The sequence below is a fragment of the Molossus molossus genome, unplaced genomic scaffold (genome assembly GCF_014108415.1).
Source record: "Molossus molossus isolate mMolMol1 unplaced genomic scaffold, mMolMol1.p scaffold_m16_p_1, whole genome shotgun sequence".
NCBI lineage: Eukaryota > Metazoa > Chordata > Mammalia > Chiroptera > Molossidae > Molossus > Molossus molossus.
This window is the reverse complement of record NW_023425344.1, coordinates 245,593,405-245,605,825: the sequence shown is the minus strand read 5'-3', so window position 1 is coordinate 245,605,825 and position 12,421 is coordinate 245,593,405. Positions and strand designations below refer to the sequence as shown.

Below are 12,421 nucleotides of genomic sequence, written 5' to 3'. Positions count from 1 at the left end.
GGTAGTGAACCACTAAAAGGGGTAAAAGAGAACTCTAAGAAATAGGTATAGCAAATGCAGGAAGCAGTTACTGCCCACAAGGCTAAAGCAGAGTACACAAAAGGAACTTCTCATGGGATAAGCTGTGGCTACAGCCCACTGGGTGGCAGAGTCCACAGGAATCTGCCCATTGGGGTACTGTGGGAGCAAGAAGCTGCCTAATGGGGTGCTAAAGAACATCATGGAGAGTAAGCCTGGCTGGCGGCCACACCTTCAGAGAGAGAAGGAAAAAAAGCCAAGCACACTGCAACACAGAGAAGTCTTTCCCACTATGCCTTGCAGTGTCCCTCCCTCACCCCCTACAGACAAAACCTAACATTGTGCTGGAAAGGAAAAAATGTTTACAGGATCTAACTCAAGTATCACAAACAGAGCAAAGAAAGGTGAATCTGGAGTTGGGAAGCAATAAATTGACAACCTGAGCAACAACCACCTGGATCAAGACATAGGCAACATTTTCATCACACCATAAAGGTGCCTAGAGCCCTTTTCCTGCCAACACACATTCATTCTTTTACTTCCAGCTTATTGGCTGGGCCCCTCGGGGTGTGCCACTTACTTTGGAAAACACTGATCTGCCCCCTTTGTCTGCGATCTATGTCTCGGACCCGAGAGTCCCTTTTCAGCATCCTCCCATGCCCCTATCTGACCTTCACTGCATTTGGCAGACCCTCTTTATTTTCTGGTTCAGGGTTACAGAAGCTTCCTAGTTTTTAGAGAACATGAAATCTGTGTTTCTCAATCTCGTTGTTCCTTTTCAGGTTATTTCTGAAAAGAAAACAAAGTAGAATTATTAAAAGCCCAAAGTCCCAGCCCTGGCCAGTTGGCTCAGCAGTTAGAGTGATGGCCTGAGAACAGAAGAGTCGTGGGTTCGATTCAGGTCAAAGACACATACCTTGGTTGTGGTTCGATCCCCGGCCCTGGTTGGGGTCGTGCAGGAGCAACCAATCGGGATCTCTCACTCTCTTTCTCTCTTCTGTCCCGCCCCCATAACTCTATCTGAAAATCAACAGAAAAATACCCTTGGGTGAGAATTTAAAAAAAAAAAAAAGTCCCTGCTCTGAAACTATGATAAATAACATAACCATAGCATTTGCTTCAGTAAGTCAGTGAATTCTCTAAAGAACTTAAAATATTAATTTGAATTAAACAACTGCATTAGTACCTTATAGGTTTCTTCTTATAATGAACCAATACCTACATTAAGATATCTATTAAAGAATACACCAGAGGGCACAAACCTCAACCAAATTAAATCTTTCCACATAATTTCTGCCCACTTGGAGCAAAGAAAATTCATTGCTATGATAACCAATCCAACAGAGATGTTTCAAAGAAAAAGTTTACCATCATATATAACCCACTACATAATCTGACATTTGAAATGAAATGCAGATGCAAGTGAAAAGCACATCCAAATGCAAATCAGCGCTGCCCTTTGCTGAAACCACTCACTGGTATATTCCATATTAGCATATTCACCAAAATTTAATTGTAAACAGGATGATTATGGTACTAAAGTTATTAAATACACAAAGCAAGCTTGGAACTATACATATTCAAATAGAATTTCAGTTGCAGATCAACTTTTATATCTGAAACAATATCCTAATTAATAGTCAGCTCTGATAATAAAATGGTCCTATTTTTCTGATAACATTCCCAAAAAGTTCTGCTATGAATATTAAAATAAAGTTTTGTGAAGAGATTTAAAAAATTTCAGTAGCTATATTTATCACAATATAGTACTGTATTTGGACAACTGGCATTTTTCAAGTCCTGGATTCAAATTTAGAACAATTTCTTTTTTATTCTTCTGCTGAAGAGAGAAAAAGCTTGAATTATTTAAACAATTCCACTTACACTTAATGAGCTCTATGAACGCATCACGCCAAACTGGAAAATGACAATGTTGTGTAAAGCTTGCTACACACTGGATGCCTAGTCATAAATTTTCCCTATAATAGGTATGTCCATAAATTCCGTTGAGAGGGTCATATATTTTCATGTAGTTTTCTTTAAGGTCATAAGCTTCTCTGATGTTTTTAAAGTACTTAGACACGTGGATTCAAGGATATTTTTGCATAAACTGCAGTATTCACCATTCCATAACATGGTACCAACAGTCGTATCATCCCTCTTCACAGTACAAAGCTGTTTCTTGCCCTCCCCCATCTACATGTACTGAAACCTTTCCACACCCAAATATCTGTCCTCCTCAGCTGGATATGACCTCTGGCTTCAGCACTGTTCTTACCTCTTATTGCATTTGATAAATGTTTCCTTTAAGTTTATAAGCTCCCTGAAAAGAGAACTGTCTTATAATACACTACACTTGGTTGGAATTCAAAAAACGTGTAAAATTAAACAGCAAAAAATTAAGGTTTTTTTCCCCTTTAAGTACCAGACATCTAACTTTACACTTAATGAACATCACCCAACTACAGTGGATGTAGCCACTCCTTTTAAAAGCCCAGCAACTAAAATCTCTTCCCACTTTCTACAATGTCTATGTTAAGCCCTGTTTATTCTCCTCAGAACTAGAATCCACCTTCCCAACGCGTAATTCTCAATAAATGACTCACCTCCTAGTTTACAGAGAAAAAAACAAAACAGAAGTTTCAGGGGGGAATTCCTTACCTTACAAGACTCAAACTTTCAAACCACCTGTCCCTACGTGAAGCCCAGCTTTGCACCCATCCTGTCTTCCTTCTCTCCTATCATCACAATCTAGGAAAGCCATCCTCCTCTATCAAATACCAGGTCCTCTTTGCCTTGTGTCCCTCCTCCTCTGACCTCCTCCAAACTTAAACTACTAAATTAACCTTCTCTCATATACTCAACATCTCCCTCAACTAGATACTTCCTATCGGCTTTTAAATATGCTCATGACTTACCCATTTTTTTTAACCAAAGAACTTATATGTATATATGCATAGCCCATGGACACAGACAATAGCGTGGTGAAGGCCTGGGGTAGGGCAGGGGCTGGGTGGAGGGGAGAAAGGAGGAGAAATTGGGGACATCTGTAATACTGTCAACAATAAAAAATAAATTTAAAAAAATGTTTTTAATCCCCCCTCCACTATCATCCTAACTATCTTCTCCCTCTCCATGCCCAATGTCTTAATAACTGTCTATACTTACCAACATTTCTTTCCTCTTCACTCACCCCATAGCCCCTCCACCTGGACTCTCCCTTCATGAGCCCACTCTAACTACTCTCACTACAGGCACAAAAGCCCACTGACACTCTGCACCACCTCATTGCCTGCCCAGCAGCACTCATCCATCACTGCTCCTTCTCTTCCTTTGCTGTCACAATACAATACTATCCAGTTCCATTCTATTGTTTAGGCCACTCACAGTCTAGAAACCTGGGGAGACACAGCAATGAGTAACAGCTCCTTCTTTCAAGGCGTCTGTTCCACTTTTTGATGTACTAGTTTTCACAGTAATGAATGAAGATCAACTGTGAATATATGAAGAAGACAAATAATGGTGTGTTCGTTCATTTACTTACACAATAAATATTTATTGATAATCTGCCATGTACCAAGCACTATTCTTAGACCCTTGTTATACCTCAAGGAATAAAACAGAGGTCCTGCTCTTTGACATTTATACTCCAACAGAAAGACACAGATAATAAAAATAAACATAATGGATAAATGATCTAATATTTTGGAAAATGTAGGTACTACGCTGAAAAATTAATAAAATAAAGCAGGTCAAGGGGGAGAGAGAACAGAGAGTGAAAGTTGACAAGGAATAGCTTGCAGTATTAACAGAGTGGTCATGGTCGGCCTCACTGAGAGGTAAGATCTGAACAAAGACTGGAATGAGGTGAGGAAGTTGGCGAGATATTGTAGGCAGAGGGATAAGTAATGCAAAGATCCTAAGGTAGGAGCACGCCAGGTAACTAAAGAAGAGTAAGGATGCCAGTGTGGCTGGTGTGGAGTAAGCCAGGGAAAGGAGAACTCAGAGAGCTGACAAAGGAGCAACAGATCGAGTGAGCCCTGACGCCACTGTAAGGACTATGACTTGTGCAAAAGAATAAACACACTTCTTTTGGAACAGGTACTATACTTGCATTTTAATTCATAATACTTCAATCAAAATAAAAATCATACTCTGAACACTTGAATCAAACATTCTCCCACTGACCAATTTCTCACCACAGTTTTTACATTTTTTTATAGTTCTTGCTAAAATGTATTACTTAATTCTCAGAATCCATTCCATCTATAAACTGAACTATATAAACTTTATACAAACCCAAAATTAAGTGCCTTTGTCACTAAGTCACCTTAGGGTAGAAATGGGTTTGTAATGGATCAAATTCCATTCCTAAAAGTAAAGGATAGGATTAAGCCCTATTCTCCTTTTACTTAAATATACATAATTTGGTAGTGCTATTCTAGAGTGAATGGTTTACAACTTTTTAACAAGAAACATAACTTTCACCATGTTATACCCTTTTAATTTAAAATAAAAATAATATTGAGTCCCATGGAATTCTACATTACAATCTGTAATGCCTGCTTCATTAATTCATTTGCTCATCAAATATTTACTGAACACATACTTTGTGCCAGACTGTTCTAGAAGATGGGAATAAAGCAGTGAACAAATCAGACAAAAAGTTCTGCCTTCCCTGAGTTTAACATTTTATTTAGGAGAGACAAACAACTATTTTTAAAAAATTAAAAATATGTGCTATGTCCAGTGGTAAAAATTGCTAAGGGAAAAAAATAATAAAGTAGGGACAGGGAGTTGGGGGCAGGGTGGGTGTGAAATTTAAAAAATGGTCTGGTAAAGCCTCATAAGAAAGTGGCATTTAAAGGAAGACCTGAGAATAAAGTAAGGGAAGCTAGCTATGCAGCTATCTGGAGGAAGAGCATCCCACATGAGGAAGCAGCAAGTACAAAGGCCCTGAGGCAACAGCGTGACTCACTTGTTCCAGAAACAGCAAGAAAGCTGGAACAGCTGGCAGGGAATAAGCCAGGCCAGCACACTGGCTGACATCAGAGATGTAAAAGGGCACCGCGTGGTGATCACATCCAACACACAGGCCATTGTAAGAACACAGACTTGAACACTCAGTGAAATGGGAAGTCATGGGGAGGTTTTGAGCAGGGAAGTGTCATGTTCTGACTTGTGTTTTTAAAGGATCATAATGCATCAAACAGACCGGCAGCAGGCAAGGCAGAAACAGCTACCAGTTTACTACAATGGAGCTACTACTGGAATAACCAATGCATCACTCCTTACTGAGTAATAAGAATGTCAAGTTTTTTAATAACTAAATTTACTTTTAGCCACTAAACAGAGGGTTACAGAATAAACTAAGAGGTTTCCTTTTCACACAAGCTACCCTCCCCCACAAAAACAAGTCTTCAGTGCCAAGTAGAAACAATTGATATTAGTGACAGATGGTCCAGGACACATGCTACTCACATCTTACTCTAGATGTCCTCAGCTCTGTCTTTATGGCGACTTACTTCACCAGGAAATTAAATACTTGAACCATTCACTCCAAAGGCATTTATAAAACACCTCTGAAAGATGTGCCGGAAACTGTGTGAGGGGTCGGAAATAAAACATGAATGAAACGCAACCCTGGACTCAGGAAGCTGCACTAGCTGCACGCAGAACCATCACAGTTATAATCAATATTATACCATCAGCTCCAAACAAGGGTCAGTAAAAAGCCCTCCAGGTAAAAATGCTTCTGAATCCTTGATAAAACTATTTATTAAAGACTGAGCAGTTGTAGACATGTACAAAATCAAACTCTGTTAGTTTCATAGTGGGAAAAAGTGCCTCTTTCAGTAACATAAGTTTTTAAGATATTACGAGCTATGAAACTCCTGTTTCCTCTTTTTCAATCACTGCCAGAAAGAGCAGAGCAGAAGTATAAACTCTATTACATAATTACCCATTGTCTGAGATGGTACTTCTCAATTTTGGCTATCCATCATAATTACCAGTGGAACTTTAAATAAAGGCCCTACTCCACCAGAGCCCAGCATCTGCCTGTTTTAACACTGCACAGGGGCTGTGAGGCCCAGACTAGACCACTGATGGAGGTACCTTGGTATATCTGCTTTCTTGATTAAGTCATTCGATTCAATGTAACAATTCTATTATATACAACTCTACTGGATTGGATAATTTTAATACAAGCCCCCTCTAGCAGTTCATTTTAGAAGTTGGTAAAATATATAAATTAGTGAAGGAATGTCACAGAAGGAGCAAAAACAACTGCCCTTTTTCCATTCTATTACATCCCAAGACAAATAAGTTTGTATTTCAAATTTATTTGGGATTAAGAAGTAATTACATATTTTGGTGTAAATGGCTTCCTACCAAACTACAGTAAGTTAAAGGATAAAATCAAACAAGAGATAATGGGTCAACAAAGAATTCCATCACCTCTTTTGTTAAATTACATCAGGAACAATCTGAAAGCTATACATCTTAAGACAATTCTCTTACAAATGAGCTAGCTAATCAGAAGTTGATTAATGCATTTGATTAGTGCTAAGAGATCATCTGAAAAATAAAATACTGAATCTTAAGTTTATATAGCCACTTCCCAAAAATACAAAGGGTCTTCATATATTTACTTCATTTTGTCCACACAAATCCTACAGTTGAGACAAAACAGTTAAGGATACCCACAGGAATAAAAATATACTATTACCAATGCCATTTAACATAAAAATCTGAGAGACACAGGAAGGTGAACTGTGACTTTCTGTTAGGGACACCCAATCAGACCCCTGGTTTCACTCAAGAGAACCATGCCTATGAATAAAAGCATGAAAAACATTCATGCTATATGGTACCTTTAGTAACATTAACAAAATAAGAGTCAAACACAACACAACAAACCATAAGAGTACAGATGTGAACCTCCCAAAATAATGATCCTATAAAGTCATAGGTTTATTCCTGAAAAACATTAAGCTAAACTCAAACTATGATACAATCTTTGAAGCAACTGTCACACTTAGTCATGTTTTCACACCTAAGCTGGAAAGAACTAGGTGAAGACTCTCACTTCTAACTCTGAAAAAGGAAGTGAATATCTCCAGAGAAGAAAAATTCCTTTCTAGCCATAATTATTTTTACTTGTATTAGGAAAAGTGACTGATGTTATATTATAAAATGTGTTGGTATAGTGAATAAAATTTTTTAAATACAGTATCAAATATACTTCCTCAACTTTCATTTCCTTTAAATGCTATCTAAAGGAGGAACACTAACTGCAGAATTAATTTTTGCCTGAGAACCTGCAGTGTGGTACGATTTCATTTTCCAACACGAGCCCAACATACCTCACTGCCACCACTTCCCCCCGAACGGAAGGTTCCGTGAAGGCTCTGCTGTTCACTTCTCTTTCTGAGTTTTGATGTAGAGGGTAAGTGATCCATCCCTGGAGTCCTAACAGGTCTCCAGAAATCAACCATGAAGCAGACACTGAAGTACATTCATTCATCGATCCCCCGATACTAGAAACCAGAAACTTCTGCTCTGCCTATGCAAACGCATCCCATGGAAGAGGGGAGCCAGTCTAAAGACAAGAACTTCGGAAGGCAGTCCCTAAGCCATCATGCGCTATCCCCCTGGTGTGATAGCCTCATTATGATTCCCTTTCCACATTCTTTGTGAACAGCTCAACATGTTTTCCCCAAAGGTACAGAACAGCCTACCTGCATCTAAAAGTATTTTCTTATCTAGATGAGGTCATCACACTATCCTTTGACCTGAGTCTAGGAGAACACTCAAACATAGCTTCTTGAAGATTCTGGGGAACCAGCCTATCCACATACTAAAAAAATTATTGCAGTACTCACCCTTTTCTCATCAGATATCCTGGTTGTTGATGGTTTTGAAAATTTATACACTGAGAATGGAGAAATGAAATGCATCTACAAAACGAAGGAAGGGGGAGAGGGAAGACAGATGGATGGATGTGGACTTCAAAGAGATGTGGCACCTGCCTCTTCACAAGCCCTAAAAGAGCTGAAAGAAATGCTTCTTTATGTAAAGCAAACACTTCCTAGAGTTAGAAATTCTACACTATATTGTCAATATTCTTATATAACGTTTAGCATATTTTGATAGTTCTGTACAGGATAGATTTCCCATTAGTTCTCCTACTTGAGTAGGCAGAATAAAGAACCAAACTCTGTTTACAATCACTTCTCGGGTGTTCACTACTAAGTCTATCTGGGACAACTACTGAGAACTGTTTCTCCTTACAGTCCTGCAGCAGGCTCAAAGGGAGAACATTTCTGACCACTCTAAAAGGAAATTAGGATTACCAAATAACCAAAGTATTATCAGAAGTGTACTACAGTCATTAAAAAATTACTGATGACGCCCTGGCCAGTTTGGTTCAGCAGTAGAGCGTTGGCCCACTGAGAGTGTTGGCCCATTGACCAATCGGTCACGGGTTTGATTCTGGTCAAGGGCACGTACCTCAGTTGCGGTTCATTCCTGGCCCTGGTCGGGGCTGGCGAGGGGGGGGGGGGGCAGCAACCAGTTGATATGTCTCTCTCACATCAATGTTTCTCTCTCCCTTTCTCTCTCTCTCTCTCTCTCCCTCCCACTCTATCTAAAGATAAATAGAAAAATACCCTCGGGTGAGGATTAAAATTAAAAGTTCTTGATGAAAACATAACTTTTCAGAATTTGAGACAAGGTTTTTTTAAGAAACACACAAAATAAAACACTCAAGACATAAGGAAAATTGCTAAATTTGACAAAATAAAAATTCTCCAGATAAAAATCACTATAAACTCAAAAATAAAAAGTATCTACAAAACATATGACAAAGGCTAATTTTCTCAGTACTTAAAAATCCTTTATTATAAGGGAAAAGACAAAAGAAAAAAGAAAAGTGACATGGAGAGACAAATCCACAGAAAAAGAAATACAAATGGCTTTTAAAAAATTCTTAGTAGAAGAGTTTTTAAATATATATAAAGTAGATGAATGATACAATAAACTCCCATGTACACATCACCTAGTTTCAAAATTATCAACACATGGCCATCTGTTTCTTCTGCATACCGCTGGCCACTGACCCCTCCCAAGATTTTAAACCAAACCCCAGGCATCACATCATTTCTTATGTAAATACTTCTAACAGGTACTCTGTAAAAATCTAACCACATGTAATTGTCACACCTAACAAAATTAATAATTCCTTAATATCTAATATGTTCAAATCTTAACTGTCTCAAAACATATCTTCTTACAGTTGACTTCTTAGTCATTGCATCTAGCTGACATGTCTTTAAATCTTTAATTGACAAATGCCATCTCCCTCCTTTATTTTTCCCTTCCTCTTGGCATTTGTTCTTTAAAATTTCCTACATTTTGAATTTTTCTGATTGTGTCCCTATATTGTTACTTAACCTGTTCCCCTGTAATTTGTTGCTGCTCAAATTGTCCTATCTCTGATGTCAGAGCCAGCCCTTCAACCAAAGACCACCCAGAACACCCAGTAAGCAAGTTGGGAGAAGACACACCATGAGGACCAGTGGGACATACCAGTAAGAGAATGTTCTCAAGACTCTACTATAGGGTTTGAGCTGTTTAGGTAATTTGGGGGAGGATCTAGGGAAGCAGAGCTTTCTCTAAACTGGATGCTGTCAGAAAGTGGGGTCATTTTATGCTTGGGTATCTCAAGAAATTTTTTCTAAGGGAGAAGAGCCTGGTAAGGAAGCAGCGGTCACTCATTTTGGCCAAGTATTTAGTGGGTGGCACAGCACCGTTGGTCTTATTTGTGCTCTGTCTCACTTTGTCATGCGCTCGGAGAAACCTCGTCTGAAGTGTGCTGTGGGACTATCTACTTTAACTGGAGAAGAACGTGATCTATCTGTGAGGTCATGCCAGCTTCTGAACACCACCAGGGCTGCTCCTTTCTCTCTTCCTTTGCACTAGGAAACAGAAGCCATTCAAGTTGGCCCCGTGTCCTTCTGACATGACTCCAACAGTCTCAGGTATTCTCCTTGCTTTCTAGCACAAGACCTTCGAGGTTCCTTCTACACGTATGCAATGGTCTCAAAGATATAGTTAAGTAAAAAAAAGCAAGGGAAGAACCGTTAATATAAAGCATTTCTATCTATATCGAATAAAGACCCTAATATGCATATGCCACATATGTATAAGAACCTCACCATTTCAATTAAGAAAAAGAGAGGTAACCCAATTTGTTTAAAAATGGGCAGCCCTGGCTGATATGGCTCAATTGGTTGGGCATCGTCGTGTGGACTGAGAGGCTGTGGGTTCGATTCCCGGTCAGGGCACATGCCTAGGTTGCGGGTTCCATCTCCAGTGGGGGCATGCACAGAAGGCAGTCGGCCGATGTTCTTTTACTTTTTCTCTCTCTCTCCCCTCACCCCCTTCCTCTCACTCTAAAATCAATAAAAGCATGTACTTGGGTGAGGATTTGGGAAAAAAAAAATAGCAAAAGACTTGACAGGCAATTTACAACACAGGATATCCAAATGGCTAACAAGTATATGAAAAGGTGCTCAAATCACTAATTATCAGTGAAATGCCAATTAAAGCCACACTGGGATCTTCCACACAATCACAGAATGGTTGTAAAAATGTTTTAATGTTTAACTGACACTACCAATTGGAGGCAAGGCTGCAGAGGACCTGGGACTCTCACTGGTAAGAGCAAGAATCGGTACAATCACTTTGGAAAATTGTCTGGCAGTATATATGTATTAAAGCTGAAGACACACGTACACTATGCCAGCAATTCTACCCTTAGACAGATACCAACTGAAATGAATACATGTGAACCAAAAGATATGAACAAGAATGATTACAGCAGCATTATTCATAACTGCTACAAATTAGAAACTATTCAAACACCCATCTACAACTGAATGGATAAATACATTGTGGTATATAATTTGTGATGGTTTTAAAAAACAGCCAGAAATTTTTTGACACACCTCCCATGAAGACGTGAGGTCAATGTTCCCTGCCTTTGAATCCAGGCAGGCTTGTGTCTATTTCAACCAATAGTCTAGTGAAAGTGACGTAATATGACTTGTGAGGATAAGTCACTCTCCTGGAGCTTCCTCTGGGATCCCACCAATATGCTGTGAAAAACCAAGGCCTTGTGGAGAATCTGCAACCAGGGCACGGCTCACCTTTAAAGCAACAACAGTACTGGTGATAAGATGTAAGACTTATTCCCCAAACAGAAAAGAAAGTATATGCACTGAAGAAATTATACCACCACTTAATCCCCTATACATGCAATGTCCAGTTTAAGCTTGGCGTCTGGATTACAAGGGCCCAGAATGAAAATGCAGGAGCTCATTTCCAAATGGTTGTGACTTGATCCAATACCAGACTGTGTTCACCTGGCACTTCTTAAAACTCCTCTCCTCCTCAACAGAATCTCTGCTTCTGGACACTGACATTAACCTTCCCCTGGTCGTGTATGATCATCAACTCCATTACAGCCTTTTCAGTAGCAATATCTGAACACTATCTGAACAGTCCACCAAGGACTCAAAAGTTGCAAAGAAACAAAAACAAGTTTCAAGTGGAAATTCTGTCTCCACTAAAACTGTTTTATATACACCACTGGGAAAATAATATAGCCACTTAAAAAAAAATGTGGGTGCTCAACAATCCCAGATGAGCCTGGTCTTCAAGACATCCCAGCCATACGTGTGAGTGATAGAGCAGTTAATGATTCTAGACCCTAACTAATCCTAACCCAGAGTCCATGAGCAGAATGAAATGGTTGCTGTTTTAGTCCATTAAGTTTAGAATGGTATGTTATGCAGTCATCAATAACCAAAACTAATATGTTATGCAATAATAAATAACCAAAGCCAATATAGAGCTATTTAAAAAAAAACCACACACACAACAAACTACATGCAACAAATGGAGTATAATTCCATTTATATGTGAGGTCAAAACTAAGCTGTAAGTATAAAAATCAGAAGAGTGGTTACCTTGGGTGGCCGTAATTACTGAAAAGGGGACAATAAAGGCTTCTGGAATGCTAGAAGAGTGAATGTCCTGATCTCGGTGGTGATTTATAATGTGTTTACTTTGTTAAAAAAAAAAAAACATTGAGTTAGATACTTAAGATTTGTGCATTTTTTTCCAGAATGAATGCTATATTTCAAAAATTAATCAGTAAAACTGGGTGACCCAATAGAGGTAAGGGCGTTAAGGAGAAATAAAGATGACTCCAAGTTTTCAGGCATGACGGACTCCTCTCATTTTCATCCTACCTTTTTGCCCACTCCCTCTTGGTCCCTTTGTTGCCTCCTTTCTACCCAGCTGCTCTTAATATTGGGATTCCCCAAGCTTCCAA

The 12,421-nt window shown here is 39.0% G+C and overlaps 1 protein-coding gene across 8 annotated transcripts in view; it reads right to left on the bottom strand.

Annotated features, from left to right (window-relative positions):
• The window catches only part of VRK1 (VRK serine/threonine kinase 1), a 67,869-nt gene extending 55,744 nt beyond the window's left edge, over window positions 1-12,125 (bottom strand). Inside the window, exons 1-5 of one of the 8 annotated variants that reach the window (XM_036270353.1) lie at window positions 12,054-12,125; window positions 11,031-11,231; window positions 7,905-8,073; window positions 5,500-5,619; window positions 3,406-3,511 (exon numbers count right to left, since the gene is read on the bottom strand). The gene's annotated coding sequence lies outside the window, so the exon portion shown is untranslated. Of the gene's footprint in view, window positions 1-689; window positions 808-934; window positions 980-3,405; window positions 3,512-5,499; window positions 5,620-7,904; window positions 8,074-11,030; window positions 11,232-12,053 lie in introns of those variants that run through there. The other 7 variants (XM_036270368.1, XM_036270387.1, XM_036270359.1 and 4 more) reach the window with 7 other exon arrangements.
• Window positions 12,126-12,421: the final 296 nt, after the last annotated feature.